This window comes from Pelophylax lessonae (assembly GCF_965119305.1).
Source record: "Pelophylax lessonae genome assembly, chromosome: 1".
Lineage (NCBI taxonomy): Eukaryota > Metazoa > Chordata > Amphibia > Anura > Ranidae > Pelophylax > Pelophylax lessonae.
In genome coordinates, this window is record NC_138768.1 from 21,816,555 (window position 1) to 21,839,180 (window position 22,626).

The following is a 22,626-nucleotide window of genomic DNA, read 5'->3' on the forward strand; positions in this document are numbered from 1 at the left end:
TTACCCTTTTATTTTCTTACACTCTATTTTTTAAACTATGAGGATATGAGTCCCCTATGTGATACTTTTTTGGGACAGGTTCCCTTTAATGAGAACTCTGATGTCTCCCCTGCCCTCCATTAAACAAATGAAGTGCAGATCACACTCCATTAGCTTCTTCCTATTGGCAGCAGGACCCCGAAGTGACATTTTACCCATCACTTCTTGGTGCCCCCCCCCCCTTCCTGCCCTTGCTATTCTCAGTTTTCTGTAATGCTTTAAATGATAAATACTCAGTCATGAAATACTGTACCCTAATTAAATGTTATCTTTTTTTAAACAAATACAGATTTATTTTGGTAGGATTTAATCGGCGCCAGGTTTTGATATTTTGCTATATAAATGAAGAACATACATTTTGGATAAAATATTGCAAATAAATAATATTTCGTCATAAATTTAGACCAACATGTATTCTGCTACATTTCTTTGGTAAAAATAACCCAGAAATGTATATTATTTAGTCCGTGGGAAAGTCTGTACACTATGGGATGTAGATATGAAAATTGATCAGTCCTGATGTACTGATGGCCTCATTTCTTGAAGACCTAAAATGACAGGACAATACCCCCCAAATTACACCTTTTGAAAGTAGACACCCCAATGTATTTATTGAAGAGGCATGGTGAGATTTTGAAGTTTTTTTTTTTTTTTGTTACAATCTTACAATGTCATTTTAATAAGTTATTTCTTACACACGGCATAGGCATACTTAAAATTACACCCCAGAACACATTCTGCTTCTCCTCCTGAGTGTGGGAATACCACATCTGTGATACATTTTCACAGCCTAGATGCATAGAGGGGCACAAAATCCAAGGAGGACCATTGGGCTTTCAGGGAGCATAAATTACACATCTAATTTCCTGACTACCTATCACATTTCTTGAGTCCCTGAAGTGCCAGGACAGAAGAAACACCAACAAGATTGTCACACTTTGGAAAAAAAACTCTAAAAGGTATTTTTTTAGAGGCGTGGTGAGTGTTTTGAAAATGTTATGTTTTTGCCATAATGACCCTGCACTTGCTATGGTGACAGTATGTAAAAAAAAAAAAAATATTCAGCTCGGTCCTCATCACCCTGAGGACCGAGCTGACCCCGCTGTGAGTACCTCATTACCCTCCATGCACTCCATGTCAGCATTACAATCCTCCATAGCGGCCTTCCCCACCACTGGGCAGCCAGTGCTTGATACCACCATGAAGAACATGTTGATTACTTTTCAATCTTCATTAATGGCGAATTTATCTTCCATCATTCAAAAAGTTTCCTGTGACATGAAACAAATGGGGAACAGGGTGTCTTATATAGAAAACAAGATGGAGGAATGCACTGATATAGTAAATGACTTAGTGGATGCTTACTCAGATCAAAAAGAGGATACCATGTGGATCAAACACAAGCTGGCAGATCTTGAAGATCGTTCTCGCCGCAATAATGTTAAAGTGAGGGGTGTCCCAGAATCCGTCCAACCTTCTGAATTACATCAGTATGCTACCACCATGTTTTCAACACTGATGCCAGAATTGACCCCTATGAAGTTAACCATAGATAGGATCCACCGGCTCCCTAGGACGCATCATTTGGAGGACTCTATCCCCAGAGATGTGTTGCTCTGCATACACTTTTATCCAGCTAAGGAAAAACTCCTACAAGTCTCCAGAAAATTAGGCACGCTGCCTGCTTCCTATGCAGATATACAGTTGTTTGCTGACCTCTCCCAACATACATTACAACAAAGGAGGCAGTTGAAATCTCTTACCAAAGCTCTTTCAAACCACAAAATTATCTATAAATGGCGACACCCAGCAACCCTGCTAGTCACCTACAATGGAATTCCGCATTCCATTTCCACCATTGAAGGCGGCATGAAGCTCCTTCACTCTTGGGGTATTATCCCGGACCCTCCGAGAGGATACCAAGATAATCCACGGCAGTCTTCTTCCCCTCGCACCAGGCACCAACAGGGGCCCCGAGGCAAAACTTTTCTTCATGATTTGAAGCGCTTCCCTCAGTGAGCGTTCTATGGTCCGGCCGGACTACTACTCCTCGACCACCTTTCTACTACATCCCTCACTCCACCTTCGGTGGCGTACCCCCAATTCTTCTTCAGCAAGCCTAGAACGGGATTATTCTTGCTGAAAGTTCTACTATATTTTGGTGTTAGTGTACATCACCAGAGTGATAGTTATAGCTCTTGTGTACATCTACTACAAGGTTATCCACAGTTTGATTTAATTGGTGCTCTGTTTGACTCTCTTTTTGTTCTCTTTTTCTTTTCTTTTTTCTTTTTGCCTCCATCGTTGAGGACCGCAGATCCAGCATCGTTGAACTGTAAGACCCCGAGTGACCACCAGAGACATATCCTCTCTTCATCCATCATATCGTATCTTTAATATCTACCACCTCTTCTTAGTGCGGACGTTTCCACCCAACTACGATCCATCGGACAAGGTACCAATACTTTCTCTATAGGACTCCGCTACAAGGAGTTCCCAGATCCCTAAGAAACTCTTGTTCTACTTCCAGCCGTTAGACGAAGCCCTTTCCTATTCCGGACTAATCTAATATGTCTTTTAAACTCATCTCGTTGAATGCCAGGGGGTTGAATCACCCGGCAAAACGTGCTTCCTTGTGGGCCACTGCTAGTTCTCTCCACGGTGATATCATTTGTGTACAGGAAACACACTTTTCCAAATCTGCTTCTCCCAAATGCAGCCACAAGCTTTTCCCTACCATTTATCAAGCCTCTGGGAAAAAGAAGCGCAAAGGTGTACTTGTGGCGGTTAAACACTCCCTGGAATTCCAGTCCCATGAGGTTATTCTGGACCCTAAAGGCCGTTTCATTTACTTCATTGCTCAATCCACAATAAGAAATATACTATTGTAAATTTATATGCACCCAACCACCACCAATTGCCGTTCATCCGTTCAATTGTCAAAAAGGCTAAATCTCTCCAGTTTGGTAATCTTCTCATATGTGGCGATTTTAATCTTGCACCAGACAGTACCCTGGATTCATCTGCTACCCTTAAATGCCACAATGTCTCTTTGCCTCGATATTTGTGGAATAATGAATTATATGACGTGTGGAGGTGCTGTCATGCGTTGGAGAGGGACTATTCCTACCTCTCCCTGCGTCACGGCACTTACTCATGTATAGACCTTTGTATTTAAGATAAGAAATTGTTGGAATGTATTTCTGCCGCAGAGCTCCACACGGCCACTTGGTCGGACCATTCCCCCTTAAGCATCACGATCTCTCATGGTCCCCCCTCTTGCTCCACATTTGTCTGGAGATTGCATAATCATCTCATCTCCAACCCAATATATGCAGATGAAGTTCAGAAACATATTGATAACTATCTAATAGACAACTACCAAAAGGATGCTGATCCAGTGGTGGTGTGGAATGCTCATATGGCTGTCTTGAGAGGGGTGTTTATACAGTTGGGGGCTAGAGAACGGAGGAGGAGGTCGCAGCGGATGGATGACATCACAAAATCCCTGGCCGCCCTAGATTTGCAAAACCAACAGAACCCTTCTACCTCTCTACATAATCAAATCTTCTCCCTTAGACAGGAACTCCGGGCCTTCCTCTTTAAATTTAGTGATAACCTTAAAAGATGGAAAGCTACCACATACTCCACTAGCAACAAGGCCAACAAGGCTATGGCCCTCCGCATCAAAGGGCAAAGACTTTAGACTAGAATTCCCTATATAATTCACCCCAAATCAAAAGCGAAACTCCTTAGACCTAACCTCATAGCTGATGCCTTTAGCTCCTATTACGGATCCCTATATAACCTTAGGGATGATCCACTGACTCACCAGCCCTCTACTTCCGAAATCCAAAAATTCCTTGACCACATCAATTTGCCATCTATATCTCCCCAGGACCTGGAATCTTTAAATGTACCCTTCACGGACTTGGAAATAACGGAAGCCATATCTTCCCTTCCCAACTTGAAATCTCCTGGCCCAGACGGCTTTACAGCTGAATATTATAAGAAGTACCAACGTTCCCTGATACCCCTTTTGCGTGGTGTCTTTAACTCCGCTGCCTCCTCCTCCTCCTTTCTGAAAGAAATGTTGTGTGCCATGATAGTGACCCTTCCTAAACCGGGGGAAAGAACCTAATCAGCCCCAAAACTTCAGGCCTATTTCGCTCCTGAATATGGATGTGAAAATCTACGCCAAGCTGATAGCTACAAGGCTTGTGGATATTCTCCCTGAAATAATACATAAGGACCAATCCGGTTTTACCAAAGGTCGCCAGGCATCAGACGCTACTAGACGGGTGGTCAACGCTATTCACCATGCAGGTTTATCCGGAACGCCTTCTCTGCTCCTCTCTTTGGACGCAGAGAAGGCATTCGATAGGGTTCATTGGGGCTTTCTGTCCTCTGTGCTTCACAAATTTGGGCTCCACGGTTTCTTGCACAAGGCTATAATGGCACTTTACTCCACGCCTTCTGCAACAGTCCGCACCACAGAAGTGGTCTCTACCCCGTTCAATATTTCTAATGGCACGAGACAGGGGTGCCCCCTCTCCCCCTTGATTTTTAATATGATTATAGAAACCCTAGCTGAACATATTCGCTCCAATCCTAACATATCTGGAATCCAAATAGCAGAACAACATCACAAAATTAGTCTCTTCGCGGACGATGTTATACTCATGATCACGAACCCCACAGCCTCCCTGCCGGAAGTTCAGAGGACCTTGCAATGGTTTGGAGAGGTCTCCCTATATAAAGTTAATGAATCAAAATCTCATATATTAAATGTTGGGGTTGACTCTACTTCCTGCATTCTCTAACAACAGCAATTCCCATACGCATGGGCTGAGCATACTCTATCATACCTGGGCGTGCAACTAACAACATCTCCTAAATCATTATTTAAATATAATTACATTCCGGCACGTACAGCTTTACAAGACAACCTCAAAAAACTAGCATCTTCTGAATTCTCCTGGCTTGGGAGACTTGCGGCATTCAAAATGATGTTCCTCCCGCAACTACTTTACCTATTTAGGACCCTACCAATCCCTGTCCCACATCAATTTTTTAAATCCATCCAATCCCAGATTTCTTCATATATCTGGCAGGGCAAGAAACCTAGGTGCGCACACGGCAAGCTAATCTAACATCGTACTGTAGGGGGTGCCGGGTATGTAGATATTTACGACTACTACCTGGCGTCGGTGCTTACTAACTTGAGAGATTGGTTTAAACCTGCTCCATCCACGTTGTGGAGCTCCATTGAATCCTCTTACTGCAATAGAAAGGATTTATCGGCATGGCTAATGGCTACTGCCTTAGGAGCGAAAATTCCCACTCATTTTCCCCTCTTTCTGTCCGCTGTGGCTAGAGCCTGGAAAATACTGCTTGCACAAAGTGATTCCCATCCTAATTGTATGGCACTTAGCATTCCCATTACGGCACTTCACACTCTCATGGACCAATCTTATTTTATAGATTGGAAGTGGAGGGGTATTAGATACATCAACAACCTATATCAGGACTACAAAATTCTTCCTTTCAAGGCACTACAAACTAAATACAACCTCCCAGACACCTCCATCTTTTTGTACCTTAGAGTCACCCACTTTTTGACTTCCGTTACATCCTGGCCTCTGACAATCCCAACCCCTACTTGGTTGTACCTATGCATTCTGTGTCCTCCTAAACAAAAAGGAATAACTACCTTTTATAACATACTTCAACATAAAACTGTCTTTTCTAAATCTTCTTCACACATACAGTGGGAACAAGACATAGGCACACAGTACACAGACAAACAGTGGACTCAAGCGTTCCATTCTGTATACTCAGCTACAAGCTGTTCAAATCTTTGGGAGCTTTCCATAAAAATTTCCCTCCGCTGGTATCTCACACCCTCCAGAATTCACAAGTTCGACCCAAATAACGATGGCAAATGCTGGAGACTATGTGGTGGTGATGGCAACATTTATCACATACTGTGGCAATGCCCACGACTACAGGCATACTGGAAGGCCACATTCACACTCTTGTCCGAGATTACTCACGTTACTATCTTACCAGACCCTGGACTGGCACTCTTGTCACTGGGGATTGAACGGTTTCCTCTGCAGATTAGACATACCATGACACACCTATTATTGTCCGCTAGGCTAAATATCACAAAGGCCTGGAAACAAGTACTACCACCCACAATTCAAGACATAATTGACCTCACGGGCACACACTATACATATGAGCGTACCTTGTCCCTTAAAAATCACTCTAAGCATCGCATATTGCGATCTTGGCAACCTTGGATAGAATGGACTGAGCGGTGAGTGACTGTTCCCCCAGTCTTGTTTTTCCTTTCCCTCCTCCACCATAAACGCAATTCCACTCATCCCCCCTCGCCCATGGGCATAGTTATAGATCCAATTGGGGGTGTCCGTGGGTGAGGGGAGGAGTCAATTTCAGATCCCCTAGCACTTCTCACAGTTACAATTTACCCTGATGAAAACTCTGACAAACAGTCTTACTGTTGGTATGAAATGATGATATCGACCATTTGCCGGATAGCTACATACGGAACTGATCCGTCAGTGCTAATTTGACAATCCTGGTCAAGGGTCACCGCTTACTCATTGTTATGGTCACTGGGCGATTAATCCCAGACTTTATTATGCACAAGTTATGTTCTTTCTAAACTGTTATATCTATACATTGTTTATGCGGATATCTCTCCTTTGTTCATTCTCACAAGATTGCTTGAGACATGATATGTATCAGATCCTGTCTAATTTTACGGATTCTCACTCTTGTAACACACTGCAATGTTCTTTTTATGTGTTGTTTTTGATTTTTCTCTATATCTGTTATGCTTTAAAATCAATAAAAATATTTATACAAAAAAGATGTCCATCTAAAAGTTTTGTCAACACTCTCTGACACCACTAACTGTGGAAAGGAGTTCCACATCCTTACAGGTCTAACAGTAAATAACCTCTTACGGAGTTTAGGGTTAAACCATTTTGTATGCAACTTTTTTGAGTGGCTGCAAATCTTCTTAAGAGACCTGAGACTGAATAGTTTACTCGCTATGTTAGAATCATCATTAAACAATTGGCATATTGTGATCATATCTGCTCATAAGTGCTTCTCCAGGGAGAATAGATTTAATGTTTGTAACCATTCTTCATAACTGAGGTCCTCCCTTATTAGCTTTATTGCCCTTCTCTAGTGTCTCTACACTTCCAGCACATCCGTCCTCAGAACTGGTGACCAGAACTGGACGGCATACTTCAAATGTGGCTGAACCACAGTTTTGTAAAGTGGTATAATTAAAGTCTTATTTCTTTGAGTATTTTTAAAGGGTCTTCAAATCCCAGAAAAGCCCCTCCACCCACAGACTCCCACAACTACCAGGCCAGGATTGTTGCAAAGCGGTCCCGCTGGGAAGGTACCCCAATGTTGAGGGCATGTGGCCTAGTATGGTTAAGAATTTGGGGAGGCAAATGCCCATCCACCCTTCTCCTAGTCACTCAGGGTGCATGCTTGGATAGGGGTCTGGTGTAAAATGTTTGTGAGGTTCCACTTCCAGATTATAATATAAAGGAGTAACCAGCGCTGAAAACCTCATTAAATTGGTGAACCATACATTACTGTAAACAGTAGACAAATATAGAGCTACAATATGGAGGGTAATCTTCAACAGCTCAACAATACATTAAATGCATAAGTATGAGTGAAAGGCATAAAGTGCAAATGCAGAGGTAAATGTGCCACAGTGCTAAATCAATGTAAATAAAAAACCATGCGATCCGTGCTCTGAAGGGTGATATTAAAAAATGTAGTGTGAGCAATTGTATAAGTTCTATAGACCCAGAACTGATCAAAAGCTCGGACTGAAACAATTAATATTAAACAAACATAAGAAGTGCCCTATGAAGGGTGAACCGCTGGCAATATAAAGAGTGCAAAGGTAAAACCTGCCCTGTGACAAAAAGCGAGTTGCACAAATTCTATGAATAAAAGAACTGGTCACAGGCTCCAGTATAAATGAAGAAATAAATAAATGTGTCCTATGAAAAGTGAACCAAAACTGAACTTCCAATTATAATGAGAAAGTGATTCAGAAAAGTGCGATGAACATTAGCAAAGAGTATAAAATACCCTATAAAGAGTGAACCACTCTGAAAGAATTTCAGAGATATAAAAAAAGGTAACAATAATCACATATGGTAAGAAATAATCAGAACGTGATCCAAATTAATACGTGAAAAAGTCCAGTGTAGATCTCCAAATCTTAAATGAAAAGTTCATAATCGGTGGAACAAATAGTAGGCGATTTCTAGTGATCCCGGTGCCAGTGTAAGTGAGCAAAAAATCTTGAAAACAGATGCAATGGCCGCTCACCTCACTTATCTTTCATACAGGCATGTCAGGTATCCCGTGTCAACCTGGAGACCTTTGGGGAGCAAGAACACTTTCCCAGGAACAGGTGATACCTCCACAAACGATATAAGTATCAAGGTGCTGGTCCCATAAGCTGGTCTAGGATGTCACTTAAAAATAGTTGCTCAGACACTCGGTAGTTTAAGGGGAAGATGGAAAGAGGGTCTTATAGTGTAGTATGTTTAAACAATGTTTATTCACGATAAAAAGTAGAATACAAACTCACATTTTAGTAGACAAGTATAAGCGTGTAAACAGAATGCAGCCGCCGATGCGGTTCCAGTGTAATCTCAATGACTTCCGGTCTTGGCCGTAGACCAGGAAGTGACGTCACCCGGCGGTGATCTTCATTCTCTCGCGCGATGGAGCAGTACTTGGAAAAAGCGGCACCGCGGCCGCCGCCGGGCCCGGCGCAAATCGAGGCCGCGGTCTCGGCCTACATCGGCACCCTGCCAGACACTGCAGCGATGGACACTTCCAGGATGCCAGCAGATGACCCCCTGCTGCCTCCCACTGCATCCCCTTCTGCACAGGACCCCTCCACCGATAAGATAGCTAAGGCTGTAGTAGCCTTGCTGACCCCCACCATTGCGGCCTCGGTGGAGCGGGCCGTGGCAGCTGGCATGGCATGCATCAAAAAGGAGCTGGATTCACACTCCCAACGCCTCAATGAGGCAGAAAGTCACATCTCTAATATTGAGGATGAACTTTATCAGCTCCAGGGCACGGAACATTCTCAGGACAAATTGAACCGCGTTATTATGGACAAGTTGGAAGACTTGGAGAACAGATCACGCCGGAGCAACCTGAGATTTATTGGGATTCCTGAAACTGTTGCGCCCTCAGCCATTCCTGAACTGTGCGCGCGGAAAATTCCTGCCGCTTTGGGCCTTCAGGGGACCTGCGTAGTGGAACGGGCTCACAGAATGGGTCTGTACTCTGAAGAACGCAAGACCCCTCGCCCCATCATCACGAAATACTTGAACTATGCGGACAAATCTTCCATTTTACAGAAATTCTGCCAAACCCACAACTTCCAGATCGAAGGTATGAAAATTCTTATATTTGCTGACTACTCGGTCGCAAAAAGACGCAAAGCTTTCCAGACCGTTTGTTCCAAACTTCACCAGGAACGCTTGAAATTCACCTTGGCCTATCCGGCGACGCTACGCCTTCCTTCCCCGAACGGCAATCAACTATCTTTCCAAGACCCAGAAGAGGCAGAAAATTTTGTCCGCTCTCTCCACCACGGTGATCCTGGTCACTCCACATCTGCTAAAGCCCTTTCTTTTTCCAGACCCGCAGTTCAGTGGAACCCCAGAAAGGAATCCCCTAAACGGCAACGGTACTCGGATGTGGTTAGCGCTGGTCGCTCTGGACCTCCTCGTTGATCCATCTCGGGCCCTGGTTCTGGTTTGTTTTATCTGTCGGGCCCTTGGATCGATTTCCTCCGGGCTTAGCGCCCGGGTGGTACCTGCCGTCTAGGACGGCATGACTCTTAAGCTTGTCCTCTTCATGTAGAGTTAATCTATATGTTTATTGTATATCTTTGATTTGATGCTCTACTGTTATTTACATGCTCCTTTTCCCATGGTTGATACGTATGCTATGGCTGCACTATGCTCTGTCGTGGGTCGCGACCCAGGTAACTGCAGTGACAAACTCCATGAGGGCCTAACTCATCCCTTCTCGTCCCTGGAGTCACACTTGGGGAGCTGTGCTCCGTTGCATACGCATGCGGAAAAAAGCGAAGTCCGTGAGACTGTATTGTTTTGTTTATTTTGTCTATTTTTTTTCCATCCAGTTTTCCTGTACATTCCCTTCCCGGTTTCCTTCCCTCAGAGGTCAATCACATGACGGCAATGCTTCCTTCTCGACGCGGTCATATGATTACTCGGCGGGTCTACACGTAATATACATATCACACTCTTCATTTTACTATGGGTAAGCTCTACCTACGTTTCTGCACATACATATCCTCTTTCTATTTACCATGATGATAGTGTCCTGGAATGTTAGATCCCTGACTAAGAGGATGAAAGTCTTACGGCATCTCAAACGCCTCCGGGCAGACATCGCTCTTATCCAGGTATCTCACCTTCCGGCCGATGATATGGCACGTATGGAAAAGCTATGGGTAGGAAAGGTAGTGGGCTCGACTGCGCTAGGCCGTAAAGCTGGGGTACTTATATTGTTTCACAAACGCCTCCCAGTGGAAATTCTTTTGGTGGATACGGATTCCGATGGCCGCTTGTCTCGGCTCATGTCCGACTTCACTGCAAGGAATTTGTCATGTCCAATGTATATGCCCCTAATGTCCCCGACCAGTCATTTTACACCGCGCTATCTGCCCGTGTACTGACCCTACCAAATGTCCCGCGCCTGGTAGGGGGCGACTTTAATGCTGTTATGGATCTAGTCCTTGACAAATCTTTTTCTCCCCCGGCGTCGTTGCCCCATGCGATCGGGAACCCGACCCCTTTAGCCACGCTCATTGACTCTCTCTCATTAACTGACATGTGGCGGCATTTCCACCCGGCTGATCGCGAATATACCTTCTACTCTCACCCTCACAAGACTTTCACAAGAATCTACTATTTTTTTTTGTTCGGACTCCCTTCTCCCATTATCGCAAGACGCTACCATTCATGACATGGCAATCTCAGACCACTCTCCACTCTCCATATCCCTAGAACTTTTCTGTGAATGCCTAATGTGCCTCCAGCCACAGAATACACAAAATACCACAGAATACAACTTTGGTTTACTGTCAGGTAAACCCATGTGGGCTAATTTTTGGAGCCTATATTGGCCGACACTTACTTCTGTATCCTGTGAATGCCTAATGTACCTCCAGCCACCAAATACAACGTTCTTTGCTGTCAGGTAAACCAATGTGGGCTAATTTTTGGGGCCAATACTGGCTGACACTTACGTCTGTATCCTTTGAATGCCTAATGTACCTCCAGCCACCAAATGCTACATTCTCAGCTGTAAGGTAAACCCATGTGGGCTAATTTTTGGGGCCAATACTGGCCAACACTTCCTTCTGTATCCTGTGAATGCCTAATGTGCCTTTAGCCACAGAATACTACGTTCTTAGCTGTCAGGTAAACCCAAGTGGGCTAATTTTTGAGGCCAATACTGGCCGACACTTACTTCTGTATCCTGTGAATGCCTAATGTACCTTCAGCCACAGAATACTACGTTCTTAGCTGTCAGGTAAACGCATGTGGGCTAATTTTTAGGGCCTGGAATGGCCGACACTTACTTATTTATCCTGTGAATGCCTATTTTTTCTGACTTTAATTGAAAATCAATGGGTCTGTAAAGGTTCCGCCAAATTGTGGAATGGATCCGGACCCATTTTACAGATGTGTGAATGGACCCTATATGTATTTGACATGTATTTACCGGCTGCTGTCAGTTCTGGCTGATTTATGAAAAAAAAAAAAATTTTTTGCTGTAAAAAGAAAAAAAAAATATTTAGGGCAACTTTTCCAATTGCAATACTTCTGTTATGACATTGTCCATGTGCTGGGACTATTTGTGCACAGCTAGTACGTCTTTTGTGGCTGCAAATATGACCTAAAGGTTTTTAAAGTTTGCCTCCCATTAAAGTCAATGGGGCCCGCTGCAAACTCGCGGTTCACGGACTTTTGAGAAAATTTGCGGCTCACGTTCGCGAACTGCCCCGGCCAATGTTCGTCCATCACTACTGGGCATATAGACTCTTTACAAAATAATCAGGAGTGGGTGACTGGGGACAAAGAGAAGACAGATTTATTAAATACTTTCTTCAGCTCTGTATATACAAAGGAGCATGTTGGAGCTCATGACCATAATGAGGACGGTATTGACACAGCCCCAAATGATCCACAATGGCTCAAAAGTGATATGGTCCAGAAATATTTAGACAGAATAAGGGTGGATAAAGCCTTTGCCAAGTAACTATAGACCTGTTAGTTTAACTTATATAGTCAGGAAGATACTGGAGAGATTAATAAAAGACCACATAGATGAGTTCTTGCTGGAAAAAAAAAAACATTTTAAGCAACAGACAGCATGGATTCATGAGAGACAGAAGTTGTCAAACACACCTGATTTCTTTTTATGAGGAGGTAAGTAAAACCTTGGACAGAGGGGTGGCTGTGGACGTGGTATACTTGGATTTTGCAAAAGTGTTTGACACAGTTCCCCAAACACGGCTAATGTGTAAGGTAAAGTCTACAGGCCTGGAAAGATCAGTTTATAATTGGATAGAAAATTGGCTAAAAGACAGAATTCAGAGAGTAGTGGTTAATGAGTCTTACTCTGAATGGTCTAAGATTATCAGTGTTGGGACCCTTACTTTTTAATATCTTTATAAATGATATAGGGTCTGTGATTAAAAGTAGCATTTCAGTCTTTGCAGTGGAATAACTTCCTTACAGGATGTCTCCAAGTTACATGCTGATCTCAATGCACTGTTTCATTGGGCAACTATGTAGCAAATGAAGTTTAATGTTGATAAATGTAAAGTTATGCACTTTGGGGCTAAGATTATGCATGCATCATACATACTAGGTGGAGTAGAACTGGGGGAATCCATAGCGGAGAAGGATCTGGATAGCATGCAATGCCAAGCTGTGATTTCCAAAGCAAGCAAAGTCCTTTCTTGTATTACCAGAGGCATGGACTCCAGAGAGAGAGATATAATTTTGCCCCTGTACAAATCATTAGTAAGACCTCATCTGGAATATGCAGTTCAATTTTGGGCTCCCGTTCTTAAAAAGGATATCGGGGAAATGGATAAAGTGCAGAGAAGGGCAACCAAACTGATAAGAGGCATGGAGGAGCTCAGCTATGAGAAAAGATTGGAGGAACTGAATTTATTGTCTCTTGAGAAGAGGAGATTAAGGGGGGATATGATCAACATGTATAAATACATAAGTGGTCCATATAGTGAACTTGGTGTTGAGTTGTTCACTTTAAGGTCAACACAGAGGGCAAGGGGGCACTCTTTACGTCTAGAGGAAAACAGATTTCGTCTCCAAATACGGAAAGGTTTCCTCACCGTAAGAGCTGTGAAAATGTGGAATAGACTCCCTCCAGAGGTGGTTCTGGCTAGCTCACTAGATTGCTTTAAAAAAGGTCTGGGTTCTTTCCTGGGTGTACTTAATATACAGTAAGTGGGTACTAATTTTTTTTTTTTTAGGTAAAGTTTATCCAGGGAATATCCGATTGCTTCTTGGGGGATCAGGAAGGATTTTTTTTTTCCCCTGCTGTAGCAAATTGGATCATGCTTTGCTGGGTTTATTCACCTTCCTCTAGATCAACTGCGGGTATAGGATTGTGTACATGGGATTGTATGGTTGGGTTTTCAGTACTGTTTTTTTTTTTTTTTCTTTTTGTTGGTTCAACCAGATGGACTTTTGTCTTTTTTCAACCTGACTAACTATATAACTATATAACTGTGGACACAGAGGCTGCTTGCCCGCTTTTTGTGGCCTGTGAGCATCTGCCTCGCCTTGTCGGCCTTTCAGACAAGATGTGGATAGAGATAAATATAGGGTATACGCAACTGACTGATAGATACTCAATGACCTGATATGATCTAATCAATAGCCCAATATATAGATGTCGATCAATATAGGGTATACGCAACTGAACGATATTCAATGGCCTGATATGATCTAATCAATAGCCCTATATAGATAGAGATCAATATATGGTATACACAACTGACCAATACTCAATAGCCTGATATGATAGTTACATAGTTACATAGTTAGTAAGGTTGAAAAAAAAGACATCAGTCCATCCAGTTCAACCTATGATGTGTGTGTGTGTTTGCTGTTAAACGTACATTGTATACCCCTGTATGTTGTGGTCTTTAAGGTGCCCATCTAATAGTTTTTTGAAACTATCAATGCTGATACCACTGCTTGTGGAAGAGAATTTCACATCCTTACAGATCTTACGTAGTTTAAGGTTAAACCGTTTTTCCTCTAAGTTTAGTGAGTGGCCCCGTGTCTTATTGTATTCCCTTTCTCTGAATAGTTTGTTCCTTATGCTATGGTCATCACCAGTACAGTATTTGTACATTGATATCATATCCCCTCTCAAGCGTCACTTCTCCAGAATAAGTTCAATGCTTGCAGTTAGTGTTGAGCGAACACGGACTGTATTATTCGTGTTCGTACCGAATAATTGGATTTTTTGTACCCGAACACGGACACGGACACTTTACTGTATGTTCGGGTAAAAATCCGTGTTCGGTCGTTTTATTTCCGGGTTTTGCATGCTTTGGCGCTCTTTTCATGGCGGGCTTTCAACAGCCAATCAACAATCGTTTAACTGGTGTGCCTTAAGCCATCCCAGCCATGCCTGCAAATGTCTCAGTAGCTGTGATTGGCCGTCTGAAGCATGTGACCAAGTCTTTATAAGTTCGAGGCAGCCGCAGCGGCGTCATTATGCTGCTTAGATTCAGGGACAGAGCACACATCAACGTGCTGGCTGCTGATTAGGGAAAGATAGGCAGGAAAAAACCATTTGTGTCCGGATAGAATTGAGGGACAGGTCGGAGTGTTTAGGCAGGGCGAGTTGTAGGCATTTTAGGGATAGAGTCTGCTGAATTATATAGGGTCAGTGTCTTCTACAAACTACAATCGATATTGCTGTGTGGGGGGTGGGGTCTGCACTCAATCCTGATCTACGATCTCTTCTCAATCCTGTTAGGGACAGAGTCTGCTGAATTTTAGGGAAACTGTGTTCTACAAACTACAATCGATATTGCTGTGTGGGGGGTGGGGTGAATCTGCACTCAATCCTGATCTACGATCTCTTCTCAATCCTGTTAGGGACAGAGTCTGCTGAATTTTAGGGAAACTGTGTTCTACAAACTACAATCGATATTGCTGTGTGGTGTGGGATTGGAGATAGGCAGGTGTCAGTGATCCACATCCATTTTTCTGTGTGTGAGCTGCAGTGAACACAATCTTTTTGGGCTGCAGTGAACACAATCTTTTTGGGCTGCAGTGAACACAATCTTTTTGGGCTGCAGTGAACACAATCTTTTTGGGCTGCAGTGAACACAATCTTTTTGGGCTGCAGTGAACACAATCTTTTTGGGGTGCAGTGAACAAAATCTTTTTGGGGTGCAGTGAACACAATCCTTTTTGGTGTGCAGTGAACACAATCTTTGTGGGGTGCAGTGAACAAAATCCTTTGTGGGGTGCAGTGAACACAATCTTTTTGGGGTGCAGTGAACAAAATCCTTTTTGGGGTGCAGTGAACAACATCCTTTTTGGGGTGCAGTGAACACAATCTTTTTGGGGTGCAGTGAACAAAATCCTTTGTGGGGTGCAGTGAACACAATCTTTTTGGGGTGCAGTGAACACAATCTTTTTGGGGTGGAGTGAACAACATCCTTTTTGGGGTGCAGTGAACAAAATCCTTTTTGGGGTGCAGTGAACAAAATCATTTTTGGGGTGCAGTGAACACAATCTTTTTGGGGTGCAGTGAACACAATCTTTGTGGGGTGCAGTGAACACAATCTTTTTGGGGTGGAGTGAACAACATCCTTTTTGGGGTGCAGTGAACAAAATCCTTTTTGGGGTGCAGTGAACAACATCCTTTTTGGGGTGCAGTGAACACAATCTTTTTGGGGTGCAGTGAACACAATCTTTGTGGGGTACAGTGAACAGAATCTTTGTGGGGTGCAGTGAACACAATCTTTGGGGGGTACAGTGAACACAATCTTTGTGAGGTGCAGTGAACACAATCTTTGTGGGGTGCAGTGAACACAATCATTGTGGGGTGCAGTGAACTCAATCTTTGTGGGGTACAGTGAACACAATCTCATACTGAAGGTTTGAGGGTGCTGCCTGTTCCATACTCCCCCTACTCCTCATCTAGCCTTTTAGGGGTACAAACAATAGTAATTGGGGCCTAGTGTGGTTGTGTACGTGTGATATACATACACTTTTTTGGGATCATATTTTCTATTCCGCTATTTAATCAAAAACCTTTGGGGATCAGTTAAATTGGGGGATAGTCTGTGTTGGTACGTGTGAGAGAGATCCACCTTTCCAAGTTGTTGGGGTTCATCTCATACTTCTGAAGGTTTGAGGGTGCTGCCTGTTCCATACTCCCCCCTACTCCTAGCCTTTTAGGGGTACAAACAATAGTAATTGGGGCCTAGTGTGGTTGTGTACGTGTGATATACATACACTTTTTTGGGATCATATTTTCTATTCCGCTATTTAATCAAAAACCTCTGGGGATCAGTTAAATTGGGGGATAGTCTGTGTTGGTACGTGTGAGAGAGATCCACCTTTCCAAGTTGTTGGGGTTCATCTCATACTTCTGAAGGTTTGAGGGTGCTGCCTGTTCCATACTCCCCCCTACTCCTAGCCTTTTAGGGGTACAAACAATAGTAATTGGGGCCTAGTGTGGTTGTGTACGTGTGATATACATACACTTTTTTGGGATCATATTTTCTATTCCGCTATTTAATCAAAAACCTCTGGGGATCAGTTAAATTGGGGGATAGTCTGTGTTGGTACGTGTGAGAGAGATCCACCTTTCCAAGTTGTTGGGGTTCATCTCATACTTCTGAAGGTTTGAGGGTGCTGCCTGTTCCATACTCCCCCCTACTCCTAGCCTTTTAGGGGTACAAACAATAGTAATTGGGGCCTAGTGTGGTTGTGTACGTGTGATATACATACACTTTTTTGGGATCATATTTTCTATTCCGCTATTTAATCAAAAACCTTTGGGGATCAGTTAAATTGGGGGATAGTCTGTGTTGGTACGTGTGAGAGAGATCCACCTTTCCAAGTTGTTGGGGTTCATCTCATACTTCTGAAGGTTTGAGGGTGCTGCCTGTTCCATACTCCCCCTACTCCTCATCTAGCCTTTTAGGGGTACAAACAATAGTAATTGGGGCCTAGTGTGGTTGTGTACGTGCGAGATACATACACTTTTTTTGATCATATTTCCTATTCCGCTATTCAATAAAAACCTTTGAGGATCAATTGAATTGCGGGATAGTCTGTGTCGGTACGTGTGAGAGAGATCCACCTTTCCAAGTTGTTGGGGTTCATCTCATACTTCTGAAGGTTTGAGGGTGCTGCCTGTTCCATACCCCCCCTACTCCTCATCTAGCCTTTTAGGGGTACAAACAATAGTAATTGGGGCCTAGTGTGGTTGTGTACGTGCGAGATACATACACTTTTTTTGATCATATTTCCTATTCCGCTATTCAATAAAAACCTTTGAGGATCAATTGAATTGCGGGATAGTCTGTGTCGGTACGTGTGAGAGAGATCCACCTTTCCAAGTTGTTGGGGTTCATCTCATACTTCTGAAGGTTTGAGGGTGCTGCCTGTTCCATACCCCCCCTACTCCTCATCTAGCCTTTTAGGGGTACAAACAATAGTAATTGGGGCCTAGTGTGGTTGTGTACGTGCGAGATACATACACTTTTTTTGATCATATTTCCTATTCCGCTATTCAATAAAAACCTTTGGGGATCAATTAAATTGCGGGATAGTCTGTGTCGGTACGTGTGAGATCCACCTTTCCAAGTTTTTGGGGTTCATCTCATACTTCTGAAGCTTTGAGGGTGCTGCCTGTTCCATACTCCTCCTCCTCCTCATCCATCCTTTTAGGTGTACAAACAATAGTAATTGGGGCCTAGTGTGCTTCTGTACGTGTGAGATACATACACATTTTTTGATCATATTTCCTATTCCGCTATTCAATAAAAACCTTTGGGGATCAATTAAATTGCGGAATAGTCTGTGTCGGTACGTGTGAGATCCACCTTTCCAAGTTTTTGGGGTTCATCTCATACTTCTGAAGCTTTGAGGGTGCTGCCTGTTCCATACTCCTCCTCCTCCTCATCCATCCTTTTAGGTGTACAAACAATAGTAATTGGGGCCTAGTGTGTTTCTGTACGTGCGAGATACATACACTTTTTTTGATCATATTTCCTATTCCGCTATTCAATAAAAACCTTTGGGGATCAATTAAATTGCGGGATAGTCTGTGTCGGTACGTGTGAGATCCACCTTTCCAAGTTTTTGGGGTTCATCTCATACTTCTGAAGCTTTGAGGGTGCTGCCTGTTCCATACTCCTCCTCCTCCTCATCCATCCTTTTAGGTGTACAAACAATAGTAATTGGGGCCTAGTGTGTTTCTGTACGTGTGAGATACATACACTTTTTTTGATCATATTTCCTATTCCGCTATTCAATAAAAACCTTTGGGGATCAATTGAATTGCGGGATAGTCTGTGTCGGTACGTGTGAGAGAGATCCACCTTTCCAAGTTGTTGGGGTTCATCTCATACTTCTGAAGGTTTGAGGGTGCTGCCTGTTCCATACCCCCCCTACTCCTCATCTAGCCTTTTAGGGGTACAAACAATAGTAATTGGGGCCTAGTGTGGTTGTGTACGTGCGAGATACATACACTTTTTTTGATCATATTTCCTATTCCGCTATTCAATAAAAACCTTTGAGGATCAATTGAATTGCGGGATAGTCTGTGTCGGTACGTGTGAGAGAGATCCACCTTTCCAAGTTGTTGGGGTTCATCTCATACTTCTGAAGCTTTGAGGGTGCTGCCTGTTCCATACTCCTCCTCCTCCTCATCCATCCTTTTAGGTGTACAAACAATAGTAATTGGGGCCTAGTGTGCTTCTGTACGTGTGAGATACATACACATTTTTTGATCATATTTCCTATTCCGCTATTCAATAAAAACCTTTGGGGATCAATTAAATTGCGGAATAGTCTGTGTCGGTACGTGTGAGATCCACCTTTCCAAGTTTTTGGGGTTCATCTCATACTTCTGAAGCTTTGAGGGTGCTGCCTGTTCCATACTCCTCCTCCTCCTCATCCATCCTTTTAGGTGTACAAACAATAGTAATTGGGGCCTAGTGTGTTTCTGTACGTGCGAGATACATACACTTTTTTTGATCATATTTCCTATTCCGCTATTCAATAAAAACCTTTGGGGATCAATTAAATTGCGGGATAGTCTGTGTCGGTACGTGTGAGATCCACCTTTCCAAGTTTTTGGGGTTCATCTCATACTTCTGAAGCTTTGAGGGTGCTGCCTGTTCCATACTCCTCCTCCTCCTCATCCATCCGTTTAGGTGTACAAACAATAGTAATTGGGGCCTAGTGTGCTTCTGTACGTGTGAGATACATACACATTTTTTGATCATATTTCCTATTCCGCTATTCAATAAAAACCTTTGGGGATCAATTAAATTGCGGAATAGTCTGTGTCGGTACGTGTGAGATCCACCTTTCCAAGTTTTTGGGGTTCATCTCATACTTCTGAAGCTTTGAGGGTGCTGCCTGTTCCATACTCCTCCTCCTCCTCATCCATCCTTTTAGGTGTACAAACAATAGTAATTGGGGCCTAGTGTGTTTCTGTACGTGTGAGATACATACACTTTTTTTGATCATATTTCCTATTCCGCTATTCAATAAAAACCTTTGGGGATCAATTGAATTGCGGGATAGTCTGTGTCGGTACGTGTGAGAGAGATCCACCTTTCCAAGTTGTTGGGGTTCATCTCATACTTCTGAAGGTTTGAGGGTGCTGCCTGTTCCATACCCCCCCTACTCCTCATCTAGCCTTTTAGGGGTACAAACAATAGTAATTGGGGCCTAGTGTGGTTGTGTACGTGCGAGATACATACACTTTTTTTGATCATATTTCCTATTCCGCTATTCAATAAAAACCTTTGAGGATCAATTGAATTGCGGGATAGTCTGTGTCGGTACGTGTGAGAGAGATCCACCTTTCCAAGTTGTTGGGGTTCATCTCATACTTCTGAAGGTTTGAGGGTGCTGCCTGTTCCATACTCCCCCTACTCCTCATCTAGCCTTTTAGGGGTACAAACAATAGTAATTGGGGCCTAGTGTGGTTGTGTACGTGTGATATACATACACTTTTTTTGGATCATATTTTCTATTCCGCTATTCAATAAAAACCTTTCTAGGGCAAGATCTTAAATTACAGAAATATGAGGAGACCGTCAAATAAGGGCCGTGGCCTGGGTCGTGGTGCTGCTGGTAGAGCTCCTGTTGCAAGGAGAGGACATGGTCGATCTGTGCCAGCTACACGCACAAGTGAAACACCTTCCTCAAGTGTGAGTAGGCGACAGAACCTGCATCAGTATTTGGTAGGGCATCAAACGCCCCTAGAAGTGATGAGGCCAGAACAAGTTGAGGCGATAGTAGATTGGTTTGCTGCTGACAGTGCCTCCAGTTCCTTCACATTGTCTCCCACCCAGTCTACTGCAGAAAGGTCAGAGTTGGCACCTGCAGCCAATGTCCAACCGTCTTTCACCTCACCCCCTTGCAAATCAGGCCAGCAGTCTGAGCCCCAAGCCATACAGCAGTCTCTTATTCTTTTTGAGGACTCTGTCAGCAGGGTTTCCCAGGGCCATCCACCTAGCCCTGCCCCAGAAGTGGAAGAGATTGAGTGCAGCGATGCCCAACCACTTATTCCTCAAGATGAGTACATGCAAGGATCATCGCAGCACGTCTCCGATGATGACGAAACGCAGGTGCCAACTGCTGCGGCGTTCAGCATTGTGGAGACCGACAAGGAGGGCAGGGGTGAAGACTGGGTGGAAGATGATGTGGAGGACGATGAGGTCCTCGACCCCACATGGAATGAACGTCATGCAGGTGAACTGAGTAGTTTGGAGGAAGAGGCGGTGGTCGCACAGAGCCACCAGCACAGCAGAAGAGGGAGCAGGGTGCAGAAGCGGAGCGGCCGTGCCCTAGACACTACGCCCGCTACTGCCCAACGCAGCAAGGGAACGAGCGCACCAAAGTCAGCTCAAAGGAGTTCTCTAGCGTGGAAGTTCTTTAGAAAATGTGCTGATGACAGGACACGAGTGGTTTGCACCCTGTGCAATCAGAGCTTGAAGCGAGGCATGAACCTTCTCAACCTGAGCACAACCTGCATGATCAGGCATCTAAGTGCAAAGCACGAGCTGCAGTGGAGTACACACCTTCAAAACCAAGAAACGTCTCTGGCTCATCCTGCTTCCTCTTCTGCTGCAGTCTCGGCCGCTCCAGCCACATCTGTAGTGATACCGGCACCTGCCACCCCGCAAACAGACGATCTGTCAGCAACACCACCACCTGGGTCACCAACAACCATCTCCACAATGTCCCGTGGAAGCGTTCAGCTTTCCATCTCCCAAACACTTGAGAGGAAGAGGAAGTACCCCCCTACCCACCCGCGATCCCTGGCCCTGAATGCCAGCATTTCAAAATTATTGGCCTTTGAAATGCTGTCATTCCGTCTGGTGGAGACGCACAGTTTTAAAAACCTTATGTCGGTGGCTGTCCCACAGTACGTCGTGCCCAGCCGCCACTACTTTTCCAGGCAAGCCATCCCTTCCCTGCACAACCAAGTGGGGGAAAAAATCAGGTGTGCACTGCGCAACGCCATCTGTGCCAAGGTCCACCTAACTACGGATACGTGGACCAGTAAGCACGGTCAGGGGCGTTATATCTCCCTAACGGCACACTGGGTAAATGCAGTGGCGGATGGGCCTGAGGCGGATAGCAATTTGGCGCATGTCCTTCCACCACCGAGGATTGCAGGGCGCTTCAGTTTGCCTCCTGTTCCTAACTCCTCCTACTCCGCTTCCTCATCCTCTACCGCCTCCTCATCCGGACAGCGTAACACCTTCACCACCAACTTCAGCACGGCCAGGGGTAAACGACAGCAGGCAGTTTTACAACTTGCCTGTTTGGGGGACAAACCACACACCGCGCAGGAGTTGTGGAGGAGCATGGAACAGCAGACAAATGAGTGGTTGCTGCCAGCGAGCCTCAAGCCCGGCCTGGTGGTGTGCGATAACGGGCGAAATCTCATAGCAGCTCTGGGCCTAGCCGGTTTGACGCACATCCCTTGCCTGGCGCATGTGCTGAATTTGGTGGTGCAGAGGTTCCTTAAAAACTACCCCGATATGTCAGAGCTGCTGCAGAAAGTGCGGGCCGTTTGTGCGCACTTTCGGCGTTCTCACCCTGCTGCTGCTCGCCTGGCAGCGCTGCAGCGTAACTTCGGCCTTCCCGCTCACCGCCTCATATGTGACGTGCCCACAAGGTGGAACTCCAC